At 41.7% G+C, this 23872-nt stretch overlaps 1 non-coding gene across 1 annotated transcript; it reads right to left on the reverse strand.

The window, feature by feature from the left end:
- Positions 1 to 12485: 12485 nt before the first annotated feature.
- On the reverse strand, positions 12486 to 12592 carry LOC126024989 (U6 spliceosomal RNA). Its single transcript, XR_007501048.1, has one exon. It is a non-coding gene; the product is annotated as a U6 spliceosomal RNA (small nuclear RNA).
- Positions 12593 to 23872: the final 11280 nt, after the last annotated feature.

A 23872-nucleotide genomic window follows, 5' to 3' on the forward strand; every position in this document is an offset into this window, starting at 1 on the left:
ATGCTTAAATAAATATATTTATAAAAAAAGAAAACAAAAACAAAACACACTTTTCATTTGCCTGGTAATTACAATAGAAAACTAAAACTAATTATCTATCCATTCATCATCCATCCATCCATCCATCCATCCATCCATCCATCCATCCATCCATCCATCCATCCATCCACCTAGCCAGTATGGTAGTACTCAGGGGCTACTCCAGGTGGTAGTTTCAGGGACCAGGTTGGTCACAGCCCTTTGAGCTATCCTCCTACTCCTAACTATGTTTTAAACCAATATGTGGAAAATATCACTTTTATTTATAATAAATAAGAAAAATGTTGATATTTTATATCTTTCATAAATATTATATATATATATTTATTTGAGTTGCATAAACTCTAACACTGTGTTGTCTCCTGCCACAAGATTGTTTAAAATAATAAATAAGGTGTTCTGATTTTCCTTGGATCTCAGGCAAGGAAATATCTTGTTTATTTTAATGTGGATTTTATTTATTTATTTATTTGTTTGTTTATTTATTTATTTATTTGGTTTTTGGGCCACACTTGGCTGTACTTAGGGATTACTTCTGTTGTTTTGCTCAGAAATTACTACTGGCAGTCTCAGGGGACCATATGGGATGCCAGGAATTGAACTTTGATTGGCTGCATGCAAGACAAATGTCCTACCTGCTGTGCTATCACTCTCACCCTTAATCTGGCTTTATCAAAATGATTAATCTCAATGTTGCATGTGCATTTAAATTTTAAAATGTCTACTTGGGACCTGAGCGATAGCACAGAGTAAGGCATTTATCTTGCACACGGCCAATACAGGACAGACCCTGGTTTGAATCCTGATATCCCTGATATTCCCCCCCCCCCCCCATCTGCCAGGAGTGACTTCTGAGTGCTGCTGGGTGTGACCCAAAAAACAAAAAACAAAGTCTATTTATTTATTTTATTTGCTTGTTTGGGGGCCACATCTTTCGGTGTTCAGGGATTACTACTTCTCTGTGCTCAGGAATCATTTCTGGCTGGTTCAGGGGACCATATTGGATTCTGGGGATTAAACCTAGGTCTGCTGCATGCAAGGCAAATGCCCTACTATTTGTATTATTACTCCAGTTTCTCAAAGATAGTTTTTGTTTATTTGTTTGGGGGCCATAGCTAGAAGAGCTCAGGGGTTGTTTCTGGCTCTGTGCTCAGGAATTGTACCTGGCAGGCTCAGGGGACCATATGGGAGGCCCGGGAATCAAACCCAGGTTGGTTCCAGGTTGCAGGCAAATGCCCTATTTACTGTGCTCTGGCCCCAATGATAGTTGTTTAATGTGGAAAATTGGTTCTATACTTGGATTTGAATAGTACAGATCCAATTACATATTTTTTCTAAATGTTTTTATTTTATTAAAATACTTTATTAATATAACATTGGTTTAAGATATTGTACAGGTTTCAGGAGTACAACATTGTCATTTGACATTTATATTTAATACATCATAATTACCACTATAAATCTAGTTTCCATACCATACTATATAACTATAATTCCTTTTTCTATCTGTTCCCTTGATGGGATTGTTTAAAAACAAATAAATCGTTGAATTATATGAGTTCTCTATACATTTTGGATTTTAGTCCTTTGTCAGTTGTGTGTGAGCTCTTTCTAAGTTAGTTAATACCCCAGCATGGGATACTATCCATAATGAAACTCTGTACTGTCTGCCCTGGCAACATATGGGAGGGAGAAATTCATGGAAAATTTCTTTCTTCAAAGAGGACTTCCCAGAGAGAACGGTTGAGTTCAGGGTTGATTGCGTCCTATGACAAAGAAGGTTTTAGCGCATGTATGATATCTGTCTGGAGGCTAAAGAAAGGTAGACGTATGCTTTCTTGATCTGGTTTGGCCCTGGCATTTGCTCTTTGTTGGCTGGAGTTTTGCAGTGGGACTTGAGCTTGGTCCAGGAGTCTGAGCTTGCTCAATTTGCAGTCCCGATGAGTTTGTTCAGGATTGTGTGCTTAGAATTGAGTCAAGCCAATTCCTGCTTTCTAGGACTCATCTCCAGACCAAAGCTTCTCAGATGCAAATAGGCAAATAATTACCTGGGAGGCTTTGAAAACAGTGATTTTGGGGCCAGACCCCAAAGTTTCTGAGTCAGTTGCCCTGTTGTGGGATCAATTTAAATTACTAGCAACTCCAAGTTGCCACTGCTTGGATAATTAGTCTTTTTTGGTTTGTTTGTTATTGGGCTATACCCAATGGTGCCCAGGGCACTCAGCTTACTTGGCTCTGTGCCCAGGGGTCATGCCTTGTAGGGCTCAGTTGACCATATGGAATGCCAGGGATTGAACCTATGTTGACTGCATGCAAGGCAAACCCTACTGTGTACTACATAGTTCCACTATGTACTTTGTGAATCAGATTTTTTTGTTTGGTTTTGGTTTTTGAGTCACACCCTGCAGTGCTCAGGGGTTATTCCTGGCTCTATGCTCAGAAATTCCTCCTAGCAGGCTCGGGGGACATATGGGATGCCGGGATTCGAACCCCCATCCTTCTGCATGCAAGGCAAATGCCCGACCTCCATGCTATCTCTCCAGCCCCCTGAATCAGTTCGTGAGAATCTTTTTCTAGTATTCTCCTTTGGCCTATAATGGAAAGACCACTCTTGAACAGTGGGACAATGATGGTGAACACTCATCTCTGGCTTTGGAGAATTTCTCAAATGAATTACAAACAATAGACATTAGTTATCTGAGGTTGATTTGAGACTAATAACCTTCCTCTACCCCTAAAACTTTTTTTTTTTTTTTTTGGTTTTTAGGCCACACCCGGGAACGCTCAGGGGTTACTCCTGGCTATGTGCTCAGAAGTTGCTCCTGGCTTGGGGGACCATATGGGACACCGGGGGATCGAACCGCGGTCCGTCCAAGGTTAGCGCAGGCAAGGCAGGCACCTTACCTTTAGCGCCACCGCCCGGCCCCTACCCCTAAAACTTTGACAATCACAATATTTGGGGGCTGGAGAGTTAGTATAGTGGTGTTTGCCTTGCCCGTTGCCAACTCAGTTCTATTCTTGACACCATATATGGCCCTTGAGCATTGCAATGAGTGGCCTCTGAACAAAGAACCAGGAATAATCCATGATTACTGCTAGGTATATCCCAAAATGTGCCACCCTAGCCCCAAATCAAATTTTTTTTATATCCATGCTTATTTCTACTTTGTGAAAGAAATATTTATCATAGAGGACTGACCATTTAATGATGCTCACTGCTCACTAAGTGACTTTGGGTTTGGGTATCACAAATAGGACAAGGTTGTATTTTGATGATATAATCTCCATGACTTGCTGTTTTTTGGTAGGAAGAACAGAAAGGCTTTAGAGTCTTTAGACAGATTGGTGAAGGAAGGGGGATATTTTCATAGCTTCTGTGTGGATTCCTAGAACTATACTTTTTTTCTTTATTTTTTTTGGGGGGGGCACACCCAGTAACACTTAGGGGTTACTCTTGTTTCAGTAATTGTTTTCAAAAATTACTTCTAGGATCTAAAGCAGTGGCACAAGCGGTTGGGTGGTAGGGTGTTTGCCTCATAGCGCTAAACTAGGACAAACCCGGGCCAGAGAGATAGCATGGAGGTAAGGCATTTACCTTGCATGCAGGTCAGTGGCTTGAATCCCAACATCCCATATTGTCCCCTGAGCCTACCAGGAGCGATTTCTGAGCATAGAGCCAGGAGTAACCCCTGAGCATTGCCGGGTGTGATCCAAAAACCAAAACCAAACAAACAAATGAACAAACAAACAAAAAAACAAACTAGGACAAACCTCGGTTTAATCCCTTGGTATCTCATATGGTCCCCCAAGCCAGGAGCGATTTCTGAGTACATAGCCAGGAGTAACCTCTGAGCGTCACCAGGTGTGGCCCAAAAATTATTAATAAAAAAACAAAACAAAAAATTACTTTTGGCAGGCTCAGGGGACCATATGGGATACTGGGGATCAAACCTGGTTGGCCACATGGAAGGCAAATGTGCTATTGCTCTGGCCTCCCCCCTACAACAATTCTCTGTGCCCTTATTTCCATGGCTACTTCACCGTGGAGTTGTGGTTGGTCTTTTTGTTTGGTCTTTTTGTTTGCTCGTGCCATTTCCTTGGTCTGGCCCTTTAGCAACATTTGCTTGGCCTTTAGGTTTTCTTCTGTGGCTCATCTGACAGTTGCTGGAATAACCTTAAATTCTTCAGAAAAGCCTTTGGTAAGTTTGGGTGATGTATCTATTGAATTCTTTTTTTTTGGGGGGGGGCACAACCAGTAACTCTCAGGGGTTACTCCTGGCTATGCGCTCAGAAGTCGCTCCTGGCTTGGGGGACCGTATGGGACGCCTGGGATCGAACCGAGGTCAGTCCTAGGCTAGTGCTGGCAAGGCAGACACCTTACCTCTAGTGCCACTGTAATGGCCCCCTCTATTGAATTTTTAATTCACCAGCCCTATTCATAGTAGCTGTTAAATGAAATTCATTGCTGGAGTTAATAATTTTGGAGAAGTAAAGGGAGGCCTTTAGAAGTGGATCTTGATTTAATAGGCTGAAAAGAAAACATTTCAGGAGATAAGTTAGGAAAAATGACTTGGGGCAGGTAAAACCAGAGTTGACCTTGAACCTGGAGGGTAAATGCCTATAGAGAAGGTAGAAGGGTGGAATTATACTGGAGAGAGATTGTAGAAGCAGACAGGGAATTCTGATAAACAAGTTTAGGAAACTAAGACTGCAGAATGTTGGGGGCAACTAAAGCACAAGCTAGCTTAATTCCCCCACCCCGTGTTTTAAAGGAAAAAAATCTCAACTCCTCAGGGTAATATGATAAGAAATCATAGGGCCTGAGAGAGGCTCCAAGGGCTGAGCATGTGTTTTGTATGTTTGGAAGCCCAGTTTGATGCCATGATTTGACTTCTTGCACAGCATAGCACACTCCCCCGAGTACAGCTTAGATTGGCTCCTGAGCACCAGTGGGTGTAACATGAAAATGAAAACCAAAACCAAAGGGCCGGAGAGATAGCATGGAGGTAAGGTGTTTGCCTTGCATACCAAAGATCCGTAGTTTGAATCCCGGCATCCCATATGTCCCCCGAGTCTGCCAGGAGCGATTTCTGAGCTTGAAGCTAGGAGTAACCCCTGAGTGCTACCGGGTGTGACCCAAAACAAACAAACAAACAAACAAAAAAAGAAAAAGAAAAAAAGAAAAAAAAAAAACAAAACCCAAAGCCAAGCAAAAGAAATCATGTTAAAATTCTAGCTCCAGGGCCTGGAGAGATAGCACAGCGGCGTTTGCCTTGCAAGCAGCAGATCCAGGACTAAAGGTGGTTGGTTCGAATCCCGCTGTCCCATATGGTCCCCCGTGACTGCCAGGAGCTATTTCTTTTTTTTTTTTTTGGTTTTTGGGCCACACCCGGTGACGCTCAGGGGTTACTCCTGGCTATGCGCTCAGAAGTTGCTCCTGGCTTGGGGGACCATATGGGACGCCGGGGGATCGAACCGCGGTCCGTCTCCTAGGCTAGCGCAGGTAAGGCAGGCACCTTACCTCGAGCGCCACCGCCCGGCCCCCAGGAGCTATTTCTGAGCAGACAGAAAGTAACCAGGAGTAACCCCTGAGCACCGCCGGGTGTGGCCCAAAAACCAAAAACCAAAAAAAAAAAAAATTCTAGCTCCAAAACCGTATCATTACGATTAAGTCCTAATGCTTGCCCTTTATGGCATAGGATTGTTGGCAAAATGTTTAAATGCCTCAAGGCTCAGTTTTATTCTCTGAAAAGATATACCCACCTCCTTCACAAAATGAAATTTGGGGTGAGAAGTGAATAGGACAATACAAGTGGACATTCTGGGAGAATGGCTGGTATGTGATCCTTACCAAGGACATCATGGCTTCTCTTGCCAAGGGTCTTTCTTCTTTTCTTGCCTTTCCTTTTAATTTTCTTCTCTTTGCTTCATAGGATGTCTATATATATATATATATATATATATATATGTTTGTTTGTTTGTTTTTGTTTTTCATTTTGGCAAAAGTGATAGTAGTACAATAGTTTGGGGGCTTGCTTGCACCTAGACAAACTCATATACAACATATGATCCCTCTGAGCATCACTGGGGATGACCCCCCAAATAAACAAACAAACAATAGTTTCATTTGCAGTGGAACCTTAGACTCATGCTTGGCTTGGAAAGGGCTAGGGAGGGGGGTTGCCACCACAAAGGGTCTGGAAGAGACCGAGATTTGGATGAGTGGGGAGAGAACAAGGAGATGGGTGATTGCAGTTCCTAACATCTTGTCGCATTTCCTGCCATGCACAAAAGTCAGGTCAACCACCTCTTTTTTTCTCTCTTTTACATGTAAACCTAGTTGTCATCTTTTAAATTTATGTTCAACTTTTTCTGAGGTATAATTGATAAAAGATCTTTAAAATGTACAACACAGGGTTGGCAAAATAGTGCAATGAGTAGGGTGCTTGTTTTGCATGTGGCTGACTCATGGCATTCTGTATGGTTTCCTGAACCTTGCCAGAAGTGATTCCTGAGCACAAATCTAGAAGAAAGCCCTGAGCATTGTCGATTATGGCTCCCCATAAAAAGTATAACATAATGATTTGATATACATATGCCTTGTCCACCACATGTATTAATTTTTTGAAAAAAAAAAAAGTATTTATTAGAGATTATTTGGACACACCTTGAAGTGCACAGTGGCTAGGTATTGGGGGATTATATATGGTACCAGTGATTCAAGCTGGTGTGGCTGTATGCAAGGTAAGCACCTTACCTCATATAATATTTCTCTGGTACCATTTTTTTTAAAAGAGAGAAACTTAAGTTGCACTTGCTAGGCACATTTCAAAAATACGATATAGTTAATCAACTCCAGTCCCCTGATTATTCCCTTTGGGTATCTTGCCATCTACCCCAGTCAACTATTATTACTACTATTATTTCCTCATGGACTCATGTTCCTAAAATCCCATGATAGTTATAGAAATTAGCACCTGCTTGAACCAATAATAGTCCAGAGCCACATCCCAGCACAACTGGTGAACATGTACTTCTGTTTTTTTTTTTTTTTTTCACTTCTGTTTTTAATTTACTTGGGGTAGGTAGCTGTAGCTATAGCTGATGGTACTCAAGAGCGACTTTGTACCTTGGAGCTCATTCTGGTGATGTTCAGAGAATATGGTGTTGGGGAGAGAACTCAGGTCTTTTGATGCAAAGTTTATGTTCAACCCAGTGAGCCATCTCTCTGGCCCTGGACTTGTACTTCAGAAGAGAAGAGCCTGCCAAAGGCATTGTCCTCAGCTCCACAGACAACAGAAAATCATGTAAGCAAAAATCTCTGATGCTTTAAAGAGAAAAAGTAGCTCTCATGATCGCAGACTCTTGGAGAAGCTCAAAATAGTAACTACAAAATAAATCTGAGAAAGACCCACATGCTGTCTCTTTACCTGTATGAAGCTCTCTCTTTTCTACATGATTTGGGAACAATATAATTCAACAGGCTTGTTCTGCTTTATTTGTTGTGTTGGAGTCAGAAAAGCTCAGGGGAAAAAAGAGTTCCTGAGATTGTAGCTTGTTGCTGGAAGATCAAACCCAGGGAGGTTATTTTTATATCTACTGAGTCCCCTCCCCCACCCCCTTTTCCTTTCCACTGCCTGGTATTTAGCCTCACAGTTAGGGGGTTTGTCTCACTAAACAAAGTGCTTTATTTTTCTTTCCTTGATTAGAAGAGAAATACATGTTCATTGTAGAAAATTAGAAACTACAAAAAAAAAAAAGAGAGAAAGAAAGAAAGGAAAAGAAAAAAAGGCATCTATCATTCAAACATAACTAAGGTTAACATTTTGATTATTTTCTTTTGAACTTTATTTTGCGGGGGATGATGGGACCATCCCTGGGGGCAACCAGGGCTATACTCAAACTGTGCTCAGAAGGCTACTTTGGGGAGTGAACCTAGTCCTTGTGCATGCCAGGCGTGCACTCTAGCCCTTTGCACACTCTCATTGGTCCTTCCATGCTATTTTTATTACTACCTTTCCTCTCATGTTGATCATGAACCTCATGCTGCACACATACAAGGAAGGTCCTCTACTGCTAAGCCACATTCCTGGCCCTTCTTGGCTTCTCTCTCTTTTTTTTTTTTTTCCTTTTGTGTTTTGAACTACACCTGGCTGTGCTCAGGGCTTACTCTGGTCAGCTCAGGGAGCCATATGTGACACTGACAATGGAACCTGGGTCAGTCACATGCAAGGCAAGCACACTACGCATTGTATATCTCTCTGGTTCTTCTAACCTTCTCTTGAAAAGTTAGCTGTGGGATACAAAGCTCAAAGTCCATGCTGAGAGTTTTGTATTTCACAGTTGTAATGAAATATTTCAAACACCAGAAGGGTAAACTACATGTCCATTCCATCATCTCACTGTCTCTTGCTCAAGGTTAGGTTTGCTCAGCAATATTGCTTCATCTCACTGTTTTTCTATATCTACACATTAATTTTAAAAATTAAATAAAACATTGGAGAGGGCCAATGCTCACAAGCAATGCTCAGGGGGTCTTCTTGGATTAACCAGCCAACGTAGGTGGGAACCCTAAGGATGTAGGGCTGTTTAGGCTTTGCAGAGCTGGCGGGTTATCTGAGTTCCCTTTGAAGTGCTCAGGGACCTTCAGGGCAGAAGATGCTCAAGAAATAATGTGACACTTAGGACTGAACTGAGGTTTCTCACTTGCGAGGCATGTGCCTAAATTCCTGTATTATCCTTCTAGTCTCTTAAATTTAAAAAATGCACCATTGGTTTAAATTTTTTTTTTTTTTTTTTAGAGTTGTATGAAAAACACAAGGCTTTTTACTCAGGAATTAAAGCAATGTTGATAAGAAAACGTTGTTATTTTTTTTACAAGGTGGGCGTAACAGTTGACTTAAATTTAGCAATGACATAAATATATTATGTATATTTTTTAAAATTTTTTATTGGGGCACTAAATTATATACTTTTGGGGCTAAAGGGATAAGCTCACCAGGCATACATTTTGTATTGTTCTCTGCACTGCCAGAAGCAACCAGTGAGCATAGAACTGGGAGTGACTCTTTTTGTTTTGTTTTGGTTTTGGGTCACACCTGGCAGTGCTCAGGGGTTACTCCTGGCTCTATGCTCAGAAATCGCTTCTGACAGGCTCGGGGAACCATATGGGATGCCGGGATTTGAACCACCGTCCTACCTCCATGCTCTCTCTCCGGGCCACTGGGAGTGACTCTTGAACAGCAATGGAGTGGTCCAACAATCAAAAAGAAGGTGAGAAGAATTATTTGTTGATGAATTTTGTGTTTTGAGCTTGATATAATAAATCAGCATAATTTATGTTAGAGTTCAAAAATGCCAGATAATCTTTTTTGTTTGTTTGATTTCAGCTCATACTTGGTGGTGCTCAGGGACCATTTGGTCCCCTACATCTCTTTTTGTTTTTTTTTTTTTTGGTTTTTGGGCCACACCCAGTAACGCTCAGGGGTTACTCCTGGCTATGTGCTCAGAAGTTGCTCCTGGCTTGGGGGACCATATGGGACACCGGGGGATCGAACCGCGGTCCGTCCAAGGTTAGCGCAGGCAAGGCAGGCACCTTACCTTTAGCGCCACCGCCCTACATCTCTTTAATGCAAAGAATGCACTCAGTCCTTTGAGCTATCTTTCTGTCCCTGCCTGAAAATCTTATCAGGATGTTTACCAGATGATTTGGTGACTTTGGGTGGATCATTCCAGAATTCAAGTTGCAGCTTGGGTGTTGTGTTAAAAACAGAAGTATTGTTTTCTACTTGAGCTAAGACATAAAGAGGAGAAAGCCATTGCCTTTACTTTGGATTCTTCTAAGTTTGTAAAATTCAACCCAGAGGCACTATTTATTCTAGATCATTTATTCTTCCCTGTGGCATAGCATTTTACTGTCTGAGTAGAAAGCGCTTCAATAATCATCAGTGGCTGGACATTTGAATTGTGTACAACATTAAGGGATATCGAAGAACACTTTGAAGAATATCATTATTGAACATGTCCCTTGATTTCCATGTGCAATTATTTTTTTTATTTTTATTTTTCAAATATAAATTACTTTATTAAGGGAATATGAGAAGAGAAAAGAGATGGAAGGACAGAGAGTGAGAGAGAAAGAGAGAGAGAGAATGTGTTCAGAAAGAATTTGTTGGGGCCAGGGAGATAGCACAGCGTTAGGGCATTTGCCTTGCATGCAGCAGATCCAGGACAGATGGTTCAATCCTGGCATCCCCATTCCAGATGGTCCCCCGTGCCTGCCAGGAGCAATTTCTGAGCAGAGAGCCAGAAGTAAACCCTGAGAGCCCGGAGAGATAGCACAGCTGCGTTTGCCTTGCAAGCAGCCGATCCAGGACCTAAAGTGGTTGGTTCGAATCCCAGTGTCCCATATGGTCCCCCGTGCCTGCCAGGAGCTATTTCTGAGCAGACAGCCAGGAGTAACCCCTGAGCACCGCCGGGTGTGACCCAAAAACAAAAACAAAAAAAAAACAAACAGAAGTAACCCCTGAGCACCACCGGGTATGACCCAAAAACAAAACAAAACAAAAAAAAAAAACAAAAAAAAAAAAAAGAAGGAATTTGTCTTTTCCTGATGGGAGAGAGCTGAGAGAGCCCCATAAACAAAATTAAATAAATTCTACATCCCACATTGAATTGTGGGTGCCCCTAAAAGAGGATATTCTCTAAGCATTTTTTATTTAGGGTTTGCATCTATGCTGGGTGAGAGAATAAGTATCCTTAAATGTACTAGATACTCAGTGCTGCTTTTCCAGGTGTCTGCACAAATAATACAAACTCCATCTGGCAAATACATAAGGTCTTCTTTTTTTTTTTTTTTTTTTTTTTTGGTTTTTGGGCCACACCCATTTGATGCTCAGGGGTTATTCCTTGCTATGCACTCAGAAATCGCTCCTGGCTTGGGGGGACCATATGGGACGCCGGGGGATCGAACCGCGGTCCTTCCTTGGCTAGCGCTTGCAAGGCAGACACCTTACCTCTAGCGCCACCTTCCCAGCCCCAGGTCTTCTTTTGTTCCACATCCTTTACAAACCTGCTTGAAGGTAGAGCTGTTAATTTTTGCCACTCTGGAGGGTGAAAATGATACTAAAATTGTGTTTTTAATTTGTTTTCTAACTAGATTGAAAGAAAATTCCATTCATTTTATCCTTTTTAGGAAATGTCTATTAATATCTTTTGCTCATTTTTGTGTTAAGCTGTTTACTTATTTTCGGTAAGAGTTCTTCACATACTTGAAAGGCCTTTTACACCTGAGGTCCAGTGAAAATAAAAATATTTTGTGGACTGCTAAGGCAGAAATAAAAACCACTTTGTATAAAAGCATTTTGTATATTAGTTTTTAAATCTAATTTTATATAATGAGAACCATATGTTAAGCAGCAATAACTTATTCCATGGATCAGCAGGAAATTTCAGTGGACCAACTAGTTGATGGCTAGAGATAGAAAACAACTTTAGGTACTGTTTTTTGGTTACTTTTGTCAATATTTCCCCAGTTTTGGTCTCCTTTTTCACTTTTCTACATTGTATTTTTTTTTTTTTTTTTTTTTTTTTGGTTTTTGGGCCACACCCGGTAACGCTCAGGGGTTACTCCTGGCTATGCGCTCAGAAGTTGCTCCTGGCTTGGGGGACCATATGGGACACCGGGGGATCGAACCGCGGTCCGTCCAAGGCTACCGCAGGCAAGGCAGGCGCACCTTACCTTTAGCGCCACCGCCCGGCCCCTCTACATTGTATTTTGATAAAAAGCTATTAGGTTCATCAATTTGGTGAATGACAGAGCTTTTTTTTTTTTTTTAAATGTGCCTTACAGGGCTAGAGAGATAGCATGGAGGTAGAGCCTTCCATGCAGAAGGACGTGGTTTGAATCCTGACATACCATATGGTCCCTTGAGCCTGCCAGGAGCAATTTCTGAGCATAGAGCCAGGAGTAACCAACCCCTGAGCACTGCCGGGTGTGACCCAAAAACCAAAAAAATAAAAAAAAATGTACCTTATATTGGGGCCAGAGAGGTAACATAGTGGGTGGGCATTTGACTTGCATGCAGCTGATCCAGGATGACCCTGATTCAAATCCTGGTATCCCACATGGTCCCCGGTGCCTGCCAGGAGCGATTTCTGAGCACAGAGCCATGTAACCACTGAGCGCAGCCGGGTGAGACCCAAAAACCAAAAAAAAAAAAAAAAGTGCCATATAAAAAATTTCTTTCTGGGGCTGGAGTAATAGTGCATTTGCCTTACACTCAGCTGACTGGGTTTGACCCCCAGCATCCCATATGGTCCCTCAAACCCGCCATAAGTGATTTCTGAATGCAAATCTCGTAGTTACCCATATGCACATCTGTGTGTGACTCAAAATCTAAAATAAAAAAAAATCAAACCAACAAAAACCTTCTTTAAATTTGTTTTTAAGTATGGAACGCTTCCCAAATTTGCGTGTCATCCTTGAGCAGGGGCCATGCTAATCTTCTCTGTATCGTTCCAATTTTAGTATATGTGCTGCCGAAGCAAGCACCTTTAATTAAATAATTAATATTTATAAAATAATAACAAATCATAACAGATTATTAAAATCTATTTTTGAATTTTAGGGTTTTTTGAATTACACCCAGTAGTGCTCAGGAGCACTGCTCACAGCTCAGAGCTCAGTGCTAAGGAGCCCAGTAGTGCTTGGTACTGTAGAGTGAATCTAGGATGCCAATATGAATGAGCTCCAACATTTTGAACTCTCTGGGCCAATATAGTTCATTGACAGAAAATTAAATTCTGGTCCAGAGATGTGACTCACTGGTAGAGTACTTGCCTTGATACTTGAAACAAGTTTTTTGGTTTTGATTTTATGGGGGAACAAGGGATCAAAACTTTTACTATAACTTCTGTGTGGAGAACTGATTGTTCTAGTGCCACTTACTAAATAATCTATTTTTATTTTCTGACTTGCCAGTAACTCTTTCCTAGTGCAGCCAACTGTGAATGCGGATCACTTTCTGTTCCTCATTCTCTTTCAGTTTGCAAACATTTCCTCACCTATCAGTACAACCCTATCTTAATTTTTATTTTTTTATAGCAAGATCTCATTTGGGAAGGACATGTTTTGATATTCTTTAAAATTGCTTAAATTACTTTGGATTTTGTTCATAAATCTTAAATGAGATGTTCAAGTTTCTTAGGTAATCCTGATGATACCTGAATGTTAATTACATTGGGTTTGTAGGTTAGTTTGGGGATAGTTAACATAGATATACTGATATTTCTTTTTTTCTTTTTCTTTCTTTTTTTTTTTTTTTGATTTTTGGACCACACCGGCGGTGCTCAGGGGTTACTCTTGGCTGTCTGCTCAGAAATAGCTCCTGGCAGGCACGGGGGACCATATGGGACACCGGGATTTGAACCAACCACCTTAGGTCCTGGATCGGCTGCTTGCAAGGCAAACACTGCTGTGCTATCTCTCGGGCCCGATATACTGATATTTCTAAGGTATGAATACAGTTCCATTATTTCTTTCTATTGAAATCTTTTTTTTTTTTTTTGGGGGGGGGGTCACACTGGGCAGCGCTCAGGGGTTACTCCTGGCTCTACAGTCTGAAATAGCTCCTGGCAGGCTCGGGGGACCATATGGGATGCCGGGATTCGAACCACCGACCTTCTGCATGCAAGGCAAACGCCTTACCTCCATTATCTCTTCGACCCTTCTCTTGAAATCTTAAGAAAAAAAAGCCATTTAATTTTCTCCATAAAGGTGTTACCTATTTTTAATTTGAAGATTTTGGTTACCATAATAATTTTTTTAGGGGAGGTTTTGGGCCATGCTAGGCAGAGTGCTCAGGGCTTTCTCCTGGCTTTGTGTTCAAGGATTACTCCTGATGGTGTTTGGGGATCAAACATGAGCCAGCTGCATGCAAGTACCTTAATCCCTGCTGTATTTCTCCAGTCTTACAAATTGTAATTTTTTTATCAATTTATTTTTAGTAGGAGGGGGTGGATCACACCTGGCAGTGTCCAGAGCTTACATCTGACTCTGTACTCCATGATAACTCTTGGTAAGGCTTAGGGGATCACATATGGTGTCAAGGATTGAAGTGCTACAGGCGTCTTGCGTCTCAGCAATTCTAGTGGGATGGGAGTCCTTCACGTAGGAAAACGTGTAACACGAGTGATCGAATATGAAATATGTAATAATGATACCACACACAGTGTATGTGGGGTCAATACACTTCTGGGAGGAGTGCTACAAATTTAATCGTCAGGCAAGGGAGTATATAAAGAGAATCATATCATAATAGGAATGACAACATTTGTTTCTTTCAAAGTACAGGAATTATCAATGTATATAGTTTGATTTTAGGTTTAGGTGGTTTGTAACCTTAGAATAGAATAGGTTTCAGTTAGGTGTCAGAGGATAAAAGGAAGACTAATTTCTTACATATAAAAGTAGATCCTGGTCCTAGATGTCATTATTGATGTAAATTAAGGGATAGCAGGAATCCTGGTTTTCTCCTAATAACAAATATCCTCAACCTGAGGGAATAGTATTCTAGCTAGGGGCTATGACCCACTTCCTGTGATCTGGTAATAGAAAGAGATAAAACTTATGAAAGGGGTACAGAATTATAACTAGTAAAATAGCCTAATTCTACACTGGCCAAACCTGTTTGTAAGCAGGTATTCAAAGTGACAGGGAAAGTCCCTGAGGCAAAATCATTCTGATGTGGTGCTCAAAGGCAAGGAGAGAAGACCATGGTCTTGAAGATGCTAAGTTTTGACTTGGCCTTTGGAAGTAAATAGGCTGACAGAAAGAGAGGTAGCTGACTGGACTTTGAGTTGCAAATATACTTAGCCAGCAGCTTTCTTTGGTACTAAAATTTCTTTAGACTGCAAGGATAACTGAGGCAGTATTGCAAGGGAGACAAAGTCAAATGAAAGGAAAAGAGAACTATAATGTCACAGCCATGTCAGAAATATAGCCAGTAATCCATGCAGGGGTTATGATTGACTTCCACTGACGGGCCTTCTGGCTGAATTATTTCTTGGGGAAAATTAGGCACTTCACCAGGAAAGCCAATAGACACATCTGGAGTGTACTTTCCCTTTATAATGGAGACATGCATGCTACATGCCTTGACATTGAAGCCAAGGCTGTGTACAAGATAAGCACTCTACATGCTGTACTATTACTTTAGTACTTGAATTTTTTGTAATTTTCTTCTTGATAATTCTCACTCAAAGTTAGAGACTTCATAGATTCTAACATAATTTTGTATTTTATATCTGTTACACTAGCAGTCTGGGGACAAAGGAGAGAAATATGTGATGCATATTGGGAACAGGAATAGAGAGAGGACAACACTGGTGGTGGGAATGGCCCTAATTCACTGTGAGGGGCCAGAGAGATAGCATGGTGGTAATGCATTTGCCTTGCATGCAGAAGGACAATGGTTCGAATCCCAGCATCCCATATGGTCCCCCGAGCCTGCCAGGAGTGATTTATGAGCGTAGAGCCAGGAATAACCCTTGAACGCTGCCAGGTGTGACCCAAAAACCAATATATATTTATTATATATATATATTATATATCTTTTAAAGTTTTATATATAATATATATTTTTATAAATTTTATTATATATTATATAAATTAGATATTTATATTTATAATATATAAAACTGTGAAAGGTCTGTAATTCATATTGATTATAATAAAATTATTTAAGGAAAAATTTTTATATTTTATTTTGCTGATTTTTTCATTTTTTTATTTTTCATTTTTTTCTTCTATCTGTTCTTGAATTTCTTATATAGTTATTCTCTAGTTGCTTATATAGCAAATTAGCTTACAGTATTTTAACCCTTCTTCCTTTCTAAAAATCTAAGCATTAAAGAAAGCAGTCTTCCTTGTGTTGACTTAGCTGTGTCCAATACATTTAGTTGTATTTTCATTGACATTTTTTTCTATGTATGTTCTAATGTTCCATTTAGTTATTCTTTGAGCTTTGACTTATTTTAAAATACGCTCATGAATTTCCAAAACCATAAGTTTCTCTTTGTTATTTTTTTTTTGTTAGTAATTTCCAAAGGAATTACTTTGTGGTCAGAGTTGTAGTGGTATATGCTTTATTTTTGAGTTTTGTTTTATGGTCTGGAACCCCAAGTTTCATGTATTAAATGAAAATTATATGGGTGGAATTATATATATATATATATATATATGATCTTGAGCCATCCTAACAAAGGTTCCAATTACAAAATAATATTTTACAGATGAGGAAACTGAGTCTCAGAGATATACGGAGGATGTAGGAGTTCAGTATTTAAGGTTAGCTGAACTCAAAACATTAGTTTTTTGTTTCACTTTTATTGGAATATAACTAACATATACCAGTGTACTTGTTCAAGGTACTGAACTAAAAACTGCTAAGAAAGTAATCCTAACACAAGACCAAAAAAAAAAAAAAAAAAAAAAGGCAAGATTAAGGTGAAGGATGTCAACCAAATGTATTATAATAGCTATTTCCATTTGTTTGTTGTGTTTGTTGAAGCCACACCCAACAGTCATCAAGGCTTAATCTTTTTTTTTTTTTTTTTTTTTTGTTTTTGGGCCACACCCATTGACGCTCAGGGGTTACTCCTGGCTATGCGCTCAAAAGTTGCTCCTGGCTTGGGGGACCATATGGGACACCAGGGGATCGAACCGCGGTCCGTCCAAGGCTAGCACAGGCAAGGCAGGCACCTTACCTTTAGCGCCACCGCCCGGCCCCAAGGCTTAATCTTGACTCTATGCTCAGAGATCATTCTTTTTTTTTTTTTTTTTTTTTTTTTTTGGTTTTTGGGCCACATCCGTTTGACTCTCAGGGGTTACTCCTGGCTATGTGCTCAGAAATCGCCCCTGGCTTGGGGGGACCATATGGGACGCCGGGGGATCGAACCGCGGTCGGTCCGTTCCTTGGCGCGCTTGTAAGGCAGACACCTTACCTCTAGCGCCACCTTCCCGGCCCCTCAGAGATCATTCTTGGCAGTGCTTGGGACCATAGGCAGTGCCAGGGATTTTAACCCATCAACAACATGTACTATCTCTTTAGCTGTTCTTTATTTTTAAGAACAAGCAATGTCTGGACATTGTTTCATTTATAAAGTGAATCTTAAATTATTATAAGCCACCTTGCAAGAAAATGTTCTTCATCTACAGAAGAAGAAATCAAGACTTTAGAAAGAGAAAAAATATGTTCTGGGGCAGGGGGTTGGGAATGGTCCAGGGGCTGAAGCAATATCACAGTGATATGGCATTTTCCTTGCGCGGCCAACACAGGATGGACCACGGTTCGAATCCTGACATCCCATATGGTTCCCCCATGCCTTCCAGTAGTGCAGAGGTCTCAAACTCGCTGCCTGAAGGCCATTTGCGGCCCTCCATACAACATTTTGCGGCCCACGGCGGGCCTTCAAATATCATAGTATTTGCGATTATTCACTTACCAAATAATCGCAAGAAAAATCGCATTAGTAAGAAAAAATCGCATTAAACATTTGCATACCCCGAGCAGTTCCGTTTGGGGTATGCAAATGTTTAATGCGATTTTTTTCTTACTAATGCGATTTTTTATTGCGAATATTCGGTAAGCGAATAATCGTGAATACTTTGCACCTAGTGCAGACATCATTTCTGCTGCTCCTGCCCGCTATCCCTTGCATTATAGGAGGCCTAAGGGAGAGAAGGGAGAGAAGTTTATTACAGAATTAGGTTTTGTCTTACCTTCATCATGACTTCATCAAAGCCTGCAGTGAAGAGAAAGATTGATGATGAACACAGACAATTTCAGGAAAAGTGGGAGACACAGTATTTCTTTGTTGAGCACAGGGGCATCCCCACATGTCTTATTTGCTCAGAGAAAGTTGCAGTGCACAAGGAGTACAACTTGAAACGCCATTATTCAACTAAACATGCTGAGGAATGTGCAAAATATCAAGGAAATGAGAGAGCCAAGCGGGTTCCTAGTCTTAAAGCATGTCTAATGCGGCAACAAGATTTCTTCAAGAAAGCAACCAAAGAGAATGTTGCATCAGTCGAAGCCAGTTACATGGTTAGTGAGATGATTGCTAAGGCAGGAAAACCATTCGCAGAAGGAGAGTTTGTTAAAAAAAAATGCATGTTACAGGTTGCAAGTATTATCTGTCTGGAAAAGAAAGGTCAGTTTAGCAAAATCATCCTTTCTGCCAACACTGTGGCAGAGCGCACTTCTGACATGTCAAGTGACATTTATCATCAGCTGTGTGAGAAAGCCAAATGTTTTGATGCATACTCAGTTGCTCTTGACAAGGGCACAGATATAACAGACACTGCGCAGCTCACAATTTATGTCCGTGGTGTTGATTGCAATTTTGAATTGACAGAGGAGCTGCTCACAACAATTCCAATGCATGGCCAGACCACTGCTAATGAGATATTTCGGCATCTGTGTGATGCCATTGAGAATGCAGGTTTGCCATGGAAGAGGTTTGTTGGAATAATAACCGATGAGCGCCATCGATGACAGGGAGGAAAAATGGACTGGTGGCACTTGTTCAAAAAAAAATAAATTAAAGAGGAGGGTGTAGAGAAGGCCATTGCTCTTCACTGCATTATCCATTAGCAGTCCCTTTGTAGTAAATGCCTGCCGTGTGACAATCTGATGTCTGTTGTTGTGAAATGCATCAACCAAATCAGATCCAGGGGCTTAAAGCACAGGAGGTTCCGTGCTTTTTTTTTTTTTTTTTTTAGAGGAAATGGAATCAGAATATGGAGATGTGCTCTATTTCACTGAGGTATGTTGGCTCAGCAGAGGAAATGTCCTGAAAAGATTTGAGTTGAGACAAGAAGTGAAAGCCTTCATGGAGAAGGATGGGAATGCTGTTTCTGAGTTGAGTGATCACAAATGGCTCAAAGACTTAGCTTTTCTTGTTGACATCACACATAAGCTGAATGTACTAAACAAGATGTTACAAGACCTGGGGCAGCTTAACAGTGCTGCCTATGACAACGTGAGAGCATTCTCCACAAAACTTGTGTTATGGAAATCTCAGCTCTCTCAGACAAACCTTTGCCATTTTCCAACATGCAAGGAAGTTGTGGATGCAGGCATACCATTCAGTGGTGAGAAATATGTTGATGCTATTTTTAAGCTAGAGAAAGAATTTGATCACAGATTTGCAGACTTCAAAAAGCAAAACCACTTTCCAAATTTTTGTGGACCCCTTTTCCTTTGATGTGCAAGATGCCCCTCCTGTGCTTCAAATGGAGCTCATTGACCTACAATGCAACTCTGATCTCAAAGCCAAGTTCAGGGCAATTTTTGAGACATGCATGGGCAATTTTTGAGAGAATTGCCCCCCCAGCTTCCCTGAGCTTTCCTGAATGTTCAAGTGCACCATGTGCCTTTTTTGGGAGCACATATCTGTGGGAAACGTTATTCTCCACATTGAACTTCAATAAGTCAAAGTACAGGTTTAGACTTGATGATCATCTTCAAGCCATACTGAGGGTCTCAACTGCTTCCTCTCTAAAGCCAAATGTGGTTCAGATTTGTGAGAAGAAGCGCTGTCAAGTCTCTGGCAGCAAGGAATAAGCAAAAGATGTCATGTTCAGAAGAACTGTTCATGATCTTCACTCGATGTTCTATTCATGTTCAGAAGAAATAATCAAAACTATTAATAATGACGTTTTAGGACTTTTTATTTTTGTGACATCACTTATGTGGCCCTGCCTCACCCTGACTTTGCCTCCTGTGGCCCCCAGGTAAATTGAGTTTGAAACCCCTGCAGTAGCGACTTCTGAGCACAGGAGCCAGGAATAACCTTTTAGTAGGGCGAGTGTAGACCCTAAAACCAAAAAAAAAAAAAAAAAAAAAAAAAAAAGGGAGGACCAGGGGCCAGAGCAATAGCCCCAAATTGGTAGGGGCTTTTGCTTTCCACATAGTCCCGAGTTCAAGTCCCAGCATCCATATGGTCCCTGAACCTGCAGGAGTAATTTCTGAGTGGCAGTTCCTGGAGTAACTACTGAGTGTCAACCAGGTGTAGTCCAAAAACAAAATTAAAAAAAATTGGTTCAGGTGCCAGGGCTATGAATTAAAATAGGAACCAGGAGGGTTTTCCTTACTTTCATTCTGCATCATCTTTTACTGCCTCCCAATAGTGACTCCAGCTAAGTCTTCTGGGGAACAGCCTTTCCTCAGCTGAAAACAGATACATCTGCCTTTACTTTTCACAGCATCCATAGAAGTTTTAAAGTCAGAGAGACACTCTTATAAGGCATTTGTAGTGCGAGCTTCATGGTCTGGGCCTCATACATGCTCTCTGACTAGACCACGATAAATCTCAGAGCTGAGTCCCTCTGTGGGCTCCTGTCTGGGTTTGCTGTCTGAGCATGCCTGGGAGTCAAGGAGCTGATCTGGAGTGAGAGGGAGCTTGGGGGAAGCTTTAGGGATGTCTTGTGTCTGTGGCTGCAGCAGGGTTGTGAACCGAGGCTGAGAAGCAAGCAAGTGGGCCTCTGGTCTCTAGTCTCAGGAGAGCTCAGTTGGTGTTTTGTTGGAGGATAAAGGATGAAGGTATTTCTAGCAATGATGACATTGGTGCCATTATTGCTGCTAAGAACTAATGTTTACCCAACATGAGGCATTTATGTCTTCATTTATGTATAAGATGCACAATGAGGATGGCAAGTGGGGCATCATGCAAGAAGATCCTTCCTGAATTAGAGATGTCATGTGGGGTAACCAGGATCACACATGTGCTTCATGACTGGGCTAAGGATCTAAACCACTTTTTGCTTTTTAATATTGCTGAAAACGTGCTCACATTTTCAGTTTGTCCTTTAAGAAGCCAAATCTGTATGGAGGAGGAGAGGGGCAGATACGGGATGTCTAGGCAAGAGAGGATGTTGGCCTTAGTTTAGAGGAGAAGGTGTTTGACAGTGGTGTTGGACACATGTAAGAGTCTTTAAAGGGACGCTTTAAAGGAGATAGCTCAACCAGCCAAACAACACTCTGTATACAGAAGGCTTGGTTTTGTTCTCCAGGACTTCAAGCTCTCCATACCCCCTAAACACTGCCAGGAACAGCCCACATACAGAAAAGAGAGGTAAAGAATAGGCAGGGGCCGAAGAGATAGCACGGAGGTAGGGTGTTTGCTTTGCATGCAGAAGGATGGTGGTTCAAATCCCAGCATTCCATATGGTCCCCAGAGCTTGCCAGGAGCAGTTTCTGAGCATAGAGCCAGGAGTAACCCCTGAGCACTGCCGGATGTGACCCCAAAACCAACCCCCCAAAAAATATGAATAGGCAGAGTTTAAGGACAAGTAGCGCAGTCAGTGTGACAGGATCGGAAATAGATTGCTTGGGGGAAGTGTAGTCTGGGAGGATTGTGGTATCTAGAGGTGAGTCAAAGTGATTTCACAGAATTATTCTTCTGAAAGTGAAAGCACGAGCCCAACCCTCCCACCACCCCCACCCCAACCCAAGCATAAGGAGGTGAGGGGGGAGATTCTTGGAAGGTTCTAGAAATCTCTGCTCTTGCTTTTGGTGAGAGGAGTGGATCACTTGGAAAAGGAGTTTCCTGCACTGTGCCCCCAGCCTCTGCTGTGAAGGGCTCCCTTTGGCTCCTGATGAAGCTTTCCTTGGGCTTTGATTTTTTGCATGAAGTTATCCGACCAAATGTTAATTCATGTAAATGCAATAATGACCAAAACTACTACTTTCTTTTCTTTCTTCTTTCTTTCTTTCTTTCTTTCTTTCTTCTTTTCTTTTTCTCTTTCTTTCTTTCTTTCTTTCTTTCTTTCTTCTCTTTCTTTCTTTCTTTCTTTCTTCTTTCTTTCTTTCTTTCTTTCTTTCTTTCTTTCTTTCTTTCTTTCTTCTTTCTTTCTTTCTTTCTTTCTTTCTTTCTTTCTTTCTTTCTTTCTTTCTTTCTTTCTTTCTCTTTCTTTCACTCTCTGCCTCACTTCTTCCATGTTTTCCCCTTTAATTGGGTCATCCAACTTTGTTGGAATGTTTACTGAAGCAGTTAGAGATGTGAATAAATGAATTTACCTTGTCAGAAGGATCTGGAGATAGACTTAAGGTGAGAGGAGTAATTTACAGATGAATAATTACTTGGAAGCCTCAGCAGGGAGACTGCTGAGGTTCTCTAATTATTTACCTTCTCCCAATTTTCTCTTCTTTGAACTGCTAGGACGGGGGTGTATGGGGGTGGCATGGGGAGCAGGAGCAGGAGATCTTATTTTGGATTTTCCCTCTTGATTGTATTATATATGTATATATATATTGGGGGGAGTATGTGTGGGGTGTAAAAAAAGCTTGGCTAGGATGTAGGCTTGACCCATAAACCCCATCATGACTTGAAGGGCAGTTTCACACCTATGACTTCATTTGGAAGCATCATTGAGCCCATTATGGATGGGTAAATGGAGGTTCCTAAGGGTGAAATCACTCCTCACTAGCCATCCAGCCAAGAGGTGGTATACTGAGACTCTTGCCTCTGCTACATCTATGACCAGGGCCCCATGCACCTGGAAAGCCACCTGTCCTTTCACCTGCCTGGTTGCCTTTGACCTTCTACAGATAATTCTCATAATTCCCCATCCTTGCCACTTCAATCCCTTTAGGCTAGCCAAAGGCTCCTACAACAACCTGCTCGGTCTTCCCTGTGGGCCACTGGCCGCGCCCCTTCCTTCTGCAGCTCATTTTCCATTTTAAGATTTCCTGTTTGAACTAAAGGGCAAAGATCTCCACAGTATCAGGCTGGAGCCGGGCTTCTGTGTGTATAAAGGGGAGCCTCAGCCCCTGCCCTCTGTTTGTCCATTGGCCTTATCGACAGAGCCCAAGTCCCAAGTTCAGAGGTTCCAGTTCCTTCCCGATTTGCTGGGTAAAGTCCAGCTCTTCCGTGAGGGTGGCCAGGGCGGCTGGCCAGCCTGGAGCCAGCAGCCATTTACGGCTGGGCAGTGCTTCCGGCCTGCCTGGTCAGCCACTGACTATAGCAAGCAGACAGACTGACAGGTGGCAGGCTGGTGGCACCTGGGGTGGGGAGTATACCTTTTTATCCCTTTCCTCCCTTCTGCTGTGGACCCCAGGCTGACTCATTGCTGGCCTGGCCATCATGGGTCTCTGTGATTAGGGCTGGCCAGGAAGAACATTATGTTCCCTGCAGAGCTTCCTTGGGGGCTCTTCAGCCCCTCCCCCCTAGGACAGCATGTGCAGGCACTCAGCTCACACACAAGTTCACACACAAACCTATATTTCCAGTCTCAAGAACTGAGTCCATTCCCAGAGCAGCACTTAACTGGTGCCATCTTTCTGGGGCATAATAAGAACTATGACTGGGAGAACAGTTTGCTGGTTTCAAGGGACCTTTCATCTCCAAGTGCCATCTCATCTGCAGGACAATCAGGAGTCATTCAGATAGTTATCATCTCCATTTTGCAGAGAGCAAATGAAGCTCAAAATCAATGGCTTCCTTCATCCTCTTCATGGGTTTATTAAACCCCTGGGGGAAGAGGTTTAATAACTGTTAACCAGGAACTGGAGATTGAGAGGAGACGTAAACATGGTTCCTCTTTAGGTTCCCCAGGAACTCAGAGAATAAACCAGAGTTGGCAAAGCAGGGCACAAAATGCAAAATGAAGTATCCTGGGGTACCATAGGGATCTGGAGGGCTTGAAGCCTAAAGAGACTAAGAGGAGGATGGACTATAACTTTCAGTGCTATTCACAAACATTTTCTATTGGCTAGACTCTGGGCACACACTTTTCATGACAGTCTTTTCTGTTTGATTATTGGTT

This window comes from Suncus etruscus, chromosome 1, assembly GCF_024139225.1.
Source record: "Suncus etruscus isolate mSunEtr1 chromosome 1, mSunEtr1.pri.cur, whole genome shotgun sequence".
NCBI classification, from domain to species: domain Eukaryota; kingdom Metazoa; phylum Chordata; class Mammalia; order Eulipotyphla; family Soricidae; genus Suncus; species Suncus etruscus.